Below are 12,400 nucleotides of genomic sequence, written 5' to 3'. Positions count from 1 at the left end.
ACCAACAGGCTTCAACACCGAACATAGTCATGTATGCGGAAGACACTAATAGTTCCTTTTTAAATTCATCCCTACAACACATTGAAAAAGAAATTAATGATTAAGGTTATTCAACTCACATCGCAGTGCTACTGCTTACGTGTTGTAGTTGTACTACCAACTGCTTTTCGACATTTTCTAGCAATGTTGAAACATATTGAAACATAACCGGAACATTTAGCAGAACCATGTACAGCCATTTCCCCGGCTTTGTATAGTGCATCTGCAGCCAGGCTTAAACCGTGGTACCGTGCGGAAGTTGTGGGCTCCGACGTGGTGTTCGCGGGAGCACTCGTGACCTAATAGACAGTCAAGGCTGCTTTACACAAGTGTGACCGTGTTGAAAAGTTTGAGTGTTTATACGTAGATGCATGGTTCCTCAGGGCGCTTTCAGCCCGTGAATTCTGAAAGACGACAAGTTTCGACTGATAACACATGCCTGACTAGGCACTTGTTATTGTGCCTGGTCAAGTATGATACGGTTGGCATTGCAAAACTTCTTTAGCACCAATCACTCCATTTCCAAATTAAAGCACATTGCACGAAGGAGGTTTTTTTTTTATTTAACAATACTGTTAATCCCGTCAAGGATTTTTACAGAGTGGATTGAAAAGTGTCAACAAACATTCTATATTCACATACTTATACCATCGTACGGGTACAAAAAAAATAAAAAAAAGATAACAATTATGGACCTACATTATTAACGAGGCACATGTCTCAGCCACATGTGCACATTCTAAAAAAAAGACGAAAAAAAAGAAAAAGGTAAGCACGCAACATACAAAGTTGGTACCGACTTCCACCTTTTTAGACCACAAATGTACTGGCAGGGAGGATCAGTACAATCCTGATAGCGTCGCTATCATGTAGCTGATAGAACGGCTTGGCCAGCAAGTTCGTAAAATTTGTTGACAGTGGGCTGCACAACCACCGTCTCAGGTAGAGCATTCCACTCTCGCACTTCCCGCGGAAAAAACGAAGAACTAAAAGTATTGTTGGTGCATAAATATTCTTGCAGTGTAAGGTGATGCTTGTGACGGGTTTCTCTGGAAGTGTTGAAAGAAATGTAGGTGCTCGAATCTACTTTAAGTTTGTTGTGTAGGAGAAGGTACATAAATTTGAGTCGGGATAGCATGGCACGACTGGCTAGCGTGTGAAGGCCAATATCTGTCAGCATTTGCGTAAATAATAGGTAAATAAGTAAGCGCGCCTGCCACCACAATTCGGATTTTAAAATTTTACATAATTGCCAACACAACCAAATGAAGGCATGACTTCCCTGAAAGGCCATGTTCTTGTAGAAGTGAGTGATCTTTTTGGGGAAGTCACACCTTTATTTGGTGATGTTACAAAAGTATGTGAAATCATAATTTGTGGCAGCAGATGGCTTTCTTTACCTGCTTCGTTCACTTTGCCACTCGAGGTCCAGTTTGAGTGGCTGGCACTGAAGAAGTTTCGCGATGCCAAGCGTTCAGCGGCCCACATAACTGAGGCAAACTGGAACCTGAAGATGAGGCATGCCTGCTGTTTCATAGTGAAGAAGCCTGCTCGCGCGACCCAGGAAGGCCTCACTGGGCTGAGAAATGCTCACATTGCAGAAAGTGTACGCTATATACTCAACAAAGGCCCAAAATTTAGCCACGTACCTCTGTTGCTGGCTCACTAATTACTGGCATTGCACCGACGAGTTGCGGCAAAAGTCGATGTCGCAGTTAGGGACTATTACTTAGAAAACAGCGTTTGAGCTCTGGCAAGAACAGGGCAAAAACGCTCTTTGTCAGGATGATACGTTGGTGGGTGTTGTCATTCTTCAAGTGCAACAATTTGTGCCCATTTCAAGCGGATAAAAGTAGTGGCTCCGTAGTACTGGATGTAGATTTGTGTAACTTCAAGGCAAGACAAGCAGTCTACATGAGCTTCGTCAAGTTAAAAGTCACCAAAACAAGTGTTTTGAAAAGCAAGGCAGTGACTCTGAGTAAGGACTTGGAACTTGCACGACTAGCAGAGTCTGTCGCATACGGCAGCTAGCAAAAAGAACACCCTTTCTGTGTTTTTTACGGCCAAGACGCATAAGACGGGTGTTTCATTCAGGAAAATTGTGAGCGATTGAGGGATCTGGCAGAACATAATTAGTCAGTTTTTATTGAAGCGGCTAGACTCCGTTGTCATGAGAGACCCACTTTAAACTTGGAATTTCCCATTCTTTCCCACTTTCTTGAAAGAATCCTTCGATGGGTACTTGTTCTTGGTAGAGGTTGAAGACTTATTTTATTCTGTCCCGCACAGTGAATTGTTTTTCTACATAAGAAGTTGCACAGACGAGAGTGGTGTGGTTGGCTTCAGGAATGCCGCGGGCATCGCAGTATAAGCTTTTATGGCCCTTCCCAAGTTTTATGTTAAATTTAGCTCGTATGTTGCTCCTGTGCTGTGGAATTTTTTATGTTTGACCGTAACCGCTTTTATTACCTTCCACTAACATTTTAATTAGTGGGAGGTTTTGGAAGTTCTTACGTATGACGATATTTTTTTCATTATTTTAAAGCAACTAACCACCGTCACATATTAGCGCATTGTTAACAATGTTCTAGCAGGCTTTCACAGGCTGAAAAAGGATTGGTGTTTACACATGAGTTGGAGGCTTGTGACTTCTTGCAGTTTTTGGCTTAGCGCATTACCCTGCAGAGTCAACACGGCTGTTGGCTTTTTTTGTCTAAGTGTGCTGAAAGATTGCTTACATACGAGTTGACGCATTCCAAAACTATGAAAAGGGCCATAGCTGAACAATGCCCAGAGTATGCATGTGCAGGGTCGTGCTCACACGTTATGCAGAAGACTATTCTAAACCAATTGGACAGGTTGTCTGTGGTTGGTTTCCTTCACATGCTCTTTAACGCGGTAGCTGAGTTGACTAGACTATCAAGAGAAAACACCACGGTACTGGCGTAGAGCAAGAGCGCAGCACAGCAAGAGCACTGTCTCCGTGGCGCAATTGGCAGCACAGCAAGACCTGAGGTTATACCGTCTATGCACCGAGCTGCACACGACCTACAAATGGTCGCAAACAGAGATGGCATGCCGATTCTCTTTTCTGCGCCACGAAAATCATCTCAGCTTTCTCATGTATACTATCTGATGGAAGCAACAAAGGTGAATACAGTAAGAGGCACACCAATCATACACAAAACGTGTCAACGTGGTCGTTTATGAATTTCCACTATCCTACGGCAGAAGATGAACGTTGGCCGGGCAAGAATATGCGTGAATGAGCATGCACCGAAACATGAGCTTTCATTAAAAGATAAAGATGGGGCACATTTGCTGACGCATTGTGATTCTCATAAGTATGAGCCGTACCTGGATAAGGTTTGGATTATTGGCAGAAGCAGGGACACAACTACTCGAGAATGCATGGATGCATTCTGTATAAAATAACGAGGGTCATTAGGTATCAGTGATACTTTAGCTTTCTGGTAGGTAGAGAACAAGTTCACAGATTGTGATTAGTTAGTATGCTCTCAATGTGCGCCTAGCTTACACCACACATGTGTGCCTATAATTTTTATGCAGGATGTGATGAAAAAACTGTCGAAACTTTGAGCTCCCCTAGACCCCTTTTCTAATTACCTTGTCATTAAAAACAGCCATATAATATATTTGTGGCTTTTACAAGAATATGTACCGATTAAAATAGCAAAGGGTACTTATATCGTGACCCTTGTGAAATACGTAGGGGCAAATTTGACATAGAAGAGGGACACTATGTCTAGGTGATGCAGACCAGGGAGTCATGTGGACATGACAAGTTACTGATATGCAATGACAAGGGGAATGAATGCAGTGATTGTAGTGATAAATGCAGTGATGTAGCATGTGAGGTTAGATTTGGTCGAGTATATATAACAGTAGTCAGCGTTTATCTCCAGCCTTCCACAAATATCTCGCTTTTTGAATTGACATCACTTTTCCAGACGTACACGAAAGCTGTGATATATTGCGGAGATTTCAATGCTCACAATGTCATGTGGGGAAGTGCGTACTGCGATCGTCGCGGAAAGAACCTACAAAAAGCAATTCAGAATAGTTCATTATGTTTGTTAAATGACGGTTCAGTGACGTTCCTACGGGATTTCAATTACTCGAGTTGCCTAGACCTCACGCTCTGGTCACATGCTATTGCATCTGGGGCTTCATGGCGAACAGACATAGAAACAAGGGGCAGTGATCATTTACCAATCCTAATATAGCATTCAAAACTACGCTTTTCTAAATATAGGCCCTCAGCAAAGATAACTAACTGGAAAGACTTTCGTTATCATATATCACATCAAGCTGATACTGTTACTGACACTGGCAGCTTAGTCTCACTCATAGAAAACAAATTAAATCAGTGTTCCAAGTTCGTTAAAATTCCTGAAGGTTACGCTGGAGTAGACGCTGAATACGAAAGACTTACGGCCATTCGCCGCAGGGCTGAAAGAAAATACAGACACACGGGTCTATTTGAACATTACCGCGACTGTCAAAGAACGCATGACTCCATGAGACGACAACTGTATAGACTAGGCACAAAGCGCTGGCGGGAATTCTCCACTTCGCTAATGCCACTTACACCCGAGTCAAAATATATGGAATGTTCTACACTCTTTTGGTGGGACGGTAACACATCAACCATTTAGAGCCTTAGCTTTAGTGAAGAATGTACCAGAAACAACCGTTGCGGACGAATTTTGTCAGCATATCACACGACCTAGTGCAGCCGGGCACACGCCTGAATACATTAAGCCTGTTGGGGATATTAAAGCATTGATTGCATTTTCTCTCAATAGACATCATGATGACCTGATCATCTGTTTTCACTGCAAGATATAAATAATGCTCTTGCAGTGTGCCGACAGAGGACAGCAGCTGGTCCTGATGGGATAACATATGCAACATTAAAAAACCTGGGTGCTGTGGCCACATATACTTTGTTGAAAATATTTGATGACGCATGGACAACAGAATGCCTTCCACCCTCCTGACAAGTTGCAAGAGTGGTCCCTGTTCTCAAACCCGAAAAAGATTGCCTCAAACCCGAAAAACGCATTTATCCATAGATTCTTTTCGTCCTGTCAGCCTAACTAGCTATCTTTGTAAACTTATGGAAAAGATGATAGACGCCAGACTTCAGTGGTGGGTGGAACGTACGAACGTACTTCCAGAAAATATGGCAGGCTTTCGTAAACGCCGCTGCACCATGGATGCCATTCTAGACATTGTAACTTATGTAGATCATGAGAGGATCTGTAGAAAAATCGGCGTTGCAGTATTTCTGGATATAAAGCGAGCATTTGTCACAACCAGCCACGCTCATGAACTATACGGTTTAATTTAGTTGGGAATAGTAGGCAAGACACTAAGATGAATTGCAGAAATCTTAAGAGACAGGAAAATCTTCATTGACACGACTGACTGTAAAAGTAAAGAGCATGAAGTTAGTCAAGGAGTCCCACAGGGTAGCGTACTAAGCCCATTTTTATTTAATAGCATTATGGCTGAAATATCCCATATGTTACGTACTAGATTGAAATATTCCATATATGCAGACGATCTGTGCATTTGGGCATCAGACACGAGCATTCAAGCAGTTCAGCAAAAACATCAAGATGGGCTGACAATAATCAATGACTTTTTAAAGAGCAGGGGCATGATTCTTTCCCATGAGAAAACATCTGTACTTCCAATCACAACGAAATGCCTTAAGAAATTCAAACTTCAGATAGACTCCCAGCGCTTACAACTTGTGCGACAGCACACATTTTTGGGGGTTATTTTCGACAGACGTCTGTCTAGGGAACCACAGATGAAATCATTAGAGGAGAAAGTCAACTCCCTAATCAATATATTACGTCGACTGACCGGAGTGAGATGGGGTAGTTCATGTTCTTCTTTATTGCGTGTACATTCAGCAATAGTTCGACAAAGGATAGCTTACTCGGCCCCGGTTTAATTTACATGGGATATCACGTAACTTAGAGGAGAAGATTCAAAGATTGTTGGTCAGAAGCCTTCGTATATGTCTTGGTGTACCGCGAGCGTCTGCCAGTGCTTTAGTAATTGCGGAGTCTCTTCAACAGACTTTCCATGCTATGAGATTTACGGAAACTTGCCGGCATTATCTTTGGTTGGCAACTCAACACGCTATTCATCCCCTATACCGAGCTATTCAGGAGATATCAGCTGCAAAAATACATAAAACTGTAGTAGAATTCAAAGAATTCAAGAGTTCACTGCCTTCGCACGAATACTGGCCTCCATGTGCATCCCACCCACCATGGCGACTCTCTATTCCAGATATTACAACTTCGATTCCGGGAATAAATTGTAAGAACGATCTGTCTATATTTGTAATAAAGCAATGAACTTTAACACACCTTTATACTAACTATGAAGACTATATTCACGTGTACACCGACGGATCATGTCTGAATCAAAGCTCTACGTCGCCATTCTTTGTACCTGCATAGCAAGCGAGAAAAGCTTTTAAACTCCGCCATTTCACAACATCCACAACGGCAGAACTCTATGCAGTACTCTGTGCTTTACGCTCCATATGTTTACAGCCAGGTCCACTTCGATGGGTAGTTATCAGTGACTCATTGTCCTCATTAGTTTCTTTAAAAGAAATCAGCTTGGGAAACAAACCTAGTGAGCTCGCATATGAAATATAGAGGACATACGCTATAGCAAAATATTTAAACCACACCATAATGTTCCAGTGGGTGTCAAGCCACTGTGGAATCACAGGAAACGACATAACTGATCACATTGCACATGCAGCACATCAAGAAAATAATATATCACTGCTACCTCTATCGATTAGCTATGCACGGTGTCTAATTAATAAGCTGAGCTGTCAACTGTCTAAGGAAACCTGGTTCGAAAATGGTGCGCGAAACTCTCCGTTGTAAACATTGATCCCGGTATAGAATTGAATATTCCGTTAAAGGTTAGCCGATTGGTAGAAACAGTCATCCATAGGCTTCGACTTGGTACAGCCCACACGAAGGCTTTCCTGTATAGATCAAAGAAAGCTGGTAGTGCTACCTGCTCACAGTAGGTGTTCCGTGCTGCTCATGTGGAGAAGCTCAAGAAGACGTAGAGCACATTCTTCTGCATTGTAAAAATCATGACGTACCTCGAAAGAACCTTTTTCAAAAACTCAATTCTTTGGATAAGCGACCTTGATCAATTGCAAAAATCTTGGATCCATGGCCAAAAGGAAAGCCACAAGCCACTGCAGCGCGTGCAGTCGTTCACTTTCTGGAGGAATCAGAAATAGCTCAAAAGTACTAAACAAAAAACAAATGTACTTCTCTGTTAACCACGATATGTTTCAAAACAGTATTTTCGTGTTTCATTGCGATGTTTTTGGGAAAACCTTTCTGAAAACATTTCAGTATTTAAGCGACAAAGTCACCTTAGTGTGATTTCACGAGAGATCGACATGGGTTCAAAAGTTGATATTTTAGATTTTTTTGAGTATCTTTTATTTCGTGCACCTCTCACCAGGTAGCCCGAAAGTCAACTTCGTTTTATGATTAACGGCATTGCTTACGAGAAAAAAAAATATCAAACTTCACCAACACGAAGGCACCAATTTCGTCACCTGTCATTTTCGAAAATTGCAGATGCTATAAAAAGAGAAATATTTTTGTTTCAAGAAAGATATTTTTACCTGAAATGCAAGTATAATGAAGAATCAATTGATATGGTTTCAAGTTTGTAGATCTCAAGAAACTCGCTTTTAAAAATGTCTAATTTTGCGACAGTTTAAAATAGGTTACGTATTCCCCATTTTTTTCTCCTAAAGTAATGCAAACAGCGTTTTTAAACTTGACGTGTTTTAAGGATATAGTGTGTTTATTAGGAACATAAATTATTGCTGCCGTAGGGCAAACCTAAATGTTTATATATTGCCTCAAAGTTCTCATATTAGCAAAAGTGTACTCCACTGAAATTTGAATAATAAAAAAAACCATCTTCGATTTTTGTTAAAATCTCGTAATTAGACAACCGAAGGCTTTCATACAGTAATATAGAAAAACATGTTGCATTATTTTGTTTCTAGCAACAATATTTGTGGTACAAATCAGGGATTTTCGAGAGGGCGCTGATAAGTTGAGAAATATAGAAATCGGAACCGAAAAGCGGCAATAAGCTTCAAACGCGAGGAAACGTGACCGCATTTGGTGAAAAAAGGCTGTTTTAGCAGATAGGAGTAACTATTTTGAACACGGTATTCTACAGTATCTGAATTGACTCTTATCGTAGAGCACTGAGACTTCTAATATGTGGTGCCTCTCCATTACTGACACACAGATGGAGCTGCTGTCACGGCTATGTGTTTGCAACTCGTTGGGTAAGAGAATTGAATGTTGAATAAGCTCATAATCGATTCATAACAAATTTTTATCATTTTGGGCACGAAGACTACCGCATTAGACTGAAGAACACGCTTTAGGGCAAGTTGTCATCCGTCGTCTGCTCTACTGATGAATTGCTGTGCGCCGCATTTTGGAGGCAATGCTTTGGATCATATGGTTTAAAGTAGGGACAAAGATTACGCCTCCCGTAATTTTATAGACAAAAAGATTGTGAAATTCATTTTAACGTACTATACTTCAGTTTTGCATTCGCACTGTGCATACTTGTGCGCAAGTATGGAGGAGCAGCCACAGATTGTCAGCTGTTGCTGCCGATAGTCTTTTTTCCTTTGATAGTCGTTTCTAGCACTTGCTACTGGTCAACAAGTGCAGATGATTTACATGTCTTGTTTGGTAGATATCCACGCACACGAGTGAATATTAAGTAGTTTTCTTTCGCGCAAGCGACGATGTAGCAGTACACATCTGACGTACCAGATTACATATTGGCAGTTATATCAATACCTGCAAATAAGTAGCTAGCTATTCCAAAATTACTTGCTAATACCCTCCATAAAAGAGCTCAAAAAGCCAAGGAATAGTTCTATGATGTGATGTGACATTGAGCTCCCAAACGCCTTTTCCTGGGATAACAAACATTTAGGATACGCGCTCTCTGGATTCTGCGCTCACGTTCAATGATGACATTAGAGCATGTGTCAATGTGGTGAAGGCGAAATAAATGCATATAGAGCCCTGCAACGTCCACTGCCTACGCGCACTTGTCTTGAGTAACTCGCGCCTCGCTAATAGCACCGCACACAGATGGCAACAACGAGACTCGCCAGGCAAGACGTCTCGTTTCAAAAAAAAAAGTGATAGTTTGATTGAGTATCTCGCTGGTTCCCACTGAAAAGCTGCTCAATTTGCCGTTGCTTCATTGTACTTTTGTAGTAACGCAAATTTTCACTTTTTAGGGAACTCCAACTTTTTTTAGCGTAGTCAGAAAACACTGCCGATTGGTAGTAGAGGCACCCGAGATGACGCGAGCTAAATATTATAAGGTAGCACACGGCTTGCGATTAACAATAAATTATCAAATCCAGCTAAAAAATTCTGTCATCTCCAAAAAGTAGATGTTGGTAAGGTAGCCTAAGCCAGCGATGCTATGCCGGATCGGGCAAGTTTCGCCCGAATTTCGCGAAACTCGGAGTTTTTCTGAGCTCTGGCGACGCCTTCTTTTGAATAAGTAAAGGGCAAAAAAAAATAACATCTGCCTCTCATTGCCCTGCGTTTCAGTGGTTATGATGGAACTTGTCATCAAGTCAAGGATGGTCGACTGAGTAGGGTGGTGCTTTCAAACCCGTTCGCATCTTCTTTCATTTGTTTTTCGTTCCACTGAGAACAGAAGTGTATCCATGCCACGAAGTGTCAGAAACTTTTCGTAATGATAATTTTTAGAGGCACGGGGTGTTAAAATTTTTTTGAAGCTTTTAATGCCTGTACTAGGTCTGTTTAGCTAATGATCATGGAGCCTCTGAGATTAGTGCTGGCCGAACGTCTTATACCGCGCCCGCAGCTAAACCCGAGGCCTGTACATTCTTGCGCGCCATTCGGCCAGTGCCCGTCGTCTTTGTTGTCGTCGTCTGCTAGCACCAGACCATGTGCGGCCGGCTTATTAGCTGATTGTTGAAAGACTGATTGATTGACATGTGGAGTTTATTGTCCCAAAACCACCATATGATTATGAGAGACGCCATAGTGGAGGGCTCCGGAAATTTCGACCACTTGGGGTTCTTTAACGTGTACCCAAAGCTGAGCATTTCCACCTCCATCGCAAATGCAGCTGCCGTAGCCGGGCTTCGATCCCACGACCTGCGGGTCAGCAGCCGAGTACCTTAGCCACTAGACCACCGTGGCGGGGCATGATTGTTGAAAGCAGTGCTCTTTTCGGTCCTTGTTTATTGGGTCCATAGTTACGCTGAAACTACTTCTAGGTGTCACTGTTCGCATATTCCGTTATGTCCTACCAGCTTGCCCAAGTTTCTACAATTCATATCTAATCGGCTATTTGGCTGGACGGCGGTATACTTGGCTAGTTAGGCCAGGACTTGCTATGACCAAACTGATTAGATCAAGGCATGGTAAGGGCGAGGCAGAGGCGTCGCTAGGGGATGGCACACTGGGTATGTGACCCCCCCTCCTCCCGCCGAAGGTTTTTTGGCCTTGGCATAGAGAACGAAAATGGCCATTTTATGGGGGCTTCGAATAATCCAAAAGGTGCTCCCCCCCCCCCCCCCTAAATTTTTTCCTACGGGCCTGTGCCGAGGTAATTACGCAACATTTTGAAAACGCAATGCTAATAATGTCATGTAATGCTAGAACCGGGTTAATGAAGCATAGTAGTCCATGAGCTAACTAAACCTTGCTAAATAACGAAACGCTATTCATGTGTACCATAAGTAAAGACATGCTAAATAACCCTTACTAATATGAACACCATTAGTAATAGGCTGATCAGGATTAGAATTGTTGGCTACATACTGCTTATTTCCTCGGCGTTTGCACCCGAGATAATGACCCTTTAATTGAAACCTTCTAAAAGAAGACAAAACAAACAACTCAGTGTAATAGTCGTTAGTGAATTAGTACAATCAAAATCAAGTCAGAGCGGATGCGGTCTTCACTTCGAGGCCGACCAAGAACACGAGTAAGCGACCAACAGGAGGAGCTGCGAGAAGCTAGGTTATGCTAAGGTCCCTTATGGCACCAGCCTTGAACAAATCGTGCAAGCTCACCTATTTATTTTATATGCAAATAACCGGCCACATAGCATTTACCGCATCTAACCGTTGGAACTCATACGAGCACCATCGCAATCATGTGTGGAACTGGGGCATTTTCAGAATCAGCAAATTTTTATCCGAGTTTTCGCGTCAATCAGCTTGATTGACAGACGCCCGCATTGAAAATGGGGTGGGCCTACCACGTTTGTTCTTGCCGAGAAGCAGTACTTACGTTGAGCGGCACGATCAATCTATCTGCCTCATCGCGCAGACAATGCACACACGTTCGCACAAGTAAAAGCGATATCACGTGACTAGAACTTCTCCTATTCAATTTCAATGCGCTAACGACGTATCCAATCAGGGCCTCGTTTCCACCATGATGCGAGCTACCCTGGTGACCACTAGTCCCTACATTATTCTGCAATATTTGATAGGAACAAAACACGCAGCACGAGAGTGCGGCGTGTGAAACGTTTATGTACTTTCTTCTTCAGAATTGCAGGAGCTACGCTGCATAAATTGAAGAGTAGGTGGAGAGTCTATTCTGTTCCGGTAAAAAGGTTTCGCGTACACGCCACACTGCGCCTTAATTGAGCCCTTGCGATGTTACCCATGCCAGTGAATAAGCCACTGTCAAAATGAGGGCATCGCAATAGATTTTGCTTGATTGGTGACGCCAAGTCAGCAGAAATTTTTATGCTGCAGTTGGAACAAAAGAACCTGTCCGAAAGAGAACAAATGGCCACAAACACGCTTGTGGGAGGTGCGTGTTGAGTTGGCAAAATAAAAAGTGCGACAATCACGCTGTCGTCGCTGTACTGTTAAATTTTTGACTGAGTGGCTGTGCTAATGTGTTTAGACGCGGTATTTCTTTGATAACCACCGCAAGTGTCCCACATTCGCTTCCAACACCGCGCGCGCGCTGTTGTGACCATGTTTATCAGCGCTGATTTCGCGCGTGCCGCCGCGTGTTCATGCCATGGGTGCCCCACAGTGAGTTCAGAGGAAACTAGTCTACCCGAGAAGCTCGGATCATTCTGCATAGCACCCAGGACGTTCTGGGGTGATACCTTGAATCTTCTGGAACCTCGCCCCACAAGACTCCGACAACCTCGCCGCTTCCCGCTCTCGCATTCTGGGGTCCGCTTCTCATTGCGCACACTG

This window comes from Rhipicephalus microplus, chromosome 7 (genome assembly GCF_043290135.1).
Source record: "Rhipicephalus microplus isolate Deutch F79 chromosome 7, USDA_Rmic, whole genome shotgun sequence".
NCBI classification, from domain to species: Eukaryota; Metazoa; Arthropoda; class Arachnida; order Ixodida; family Ixodidae; genus Rhipicephalus; species Rhipicephalus microplus.
Note: the sequence above shows the minus strand (reverse complement) of the source record.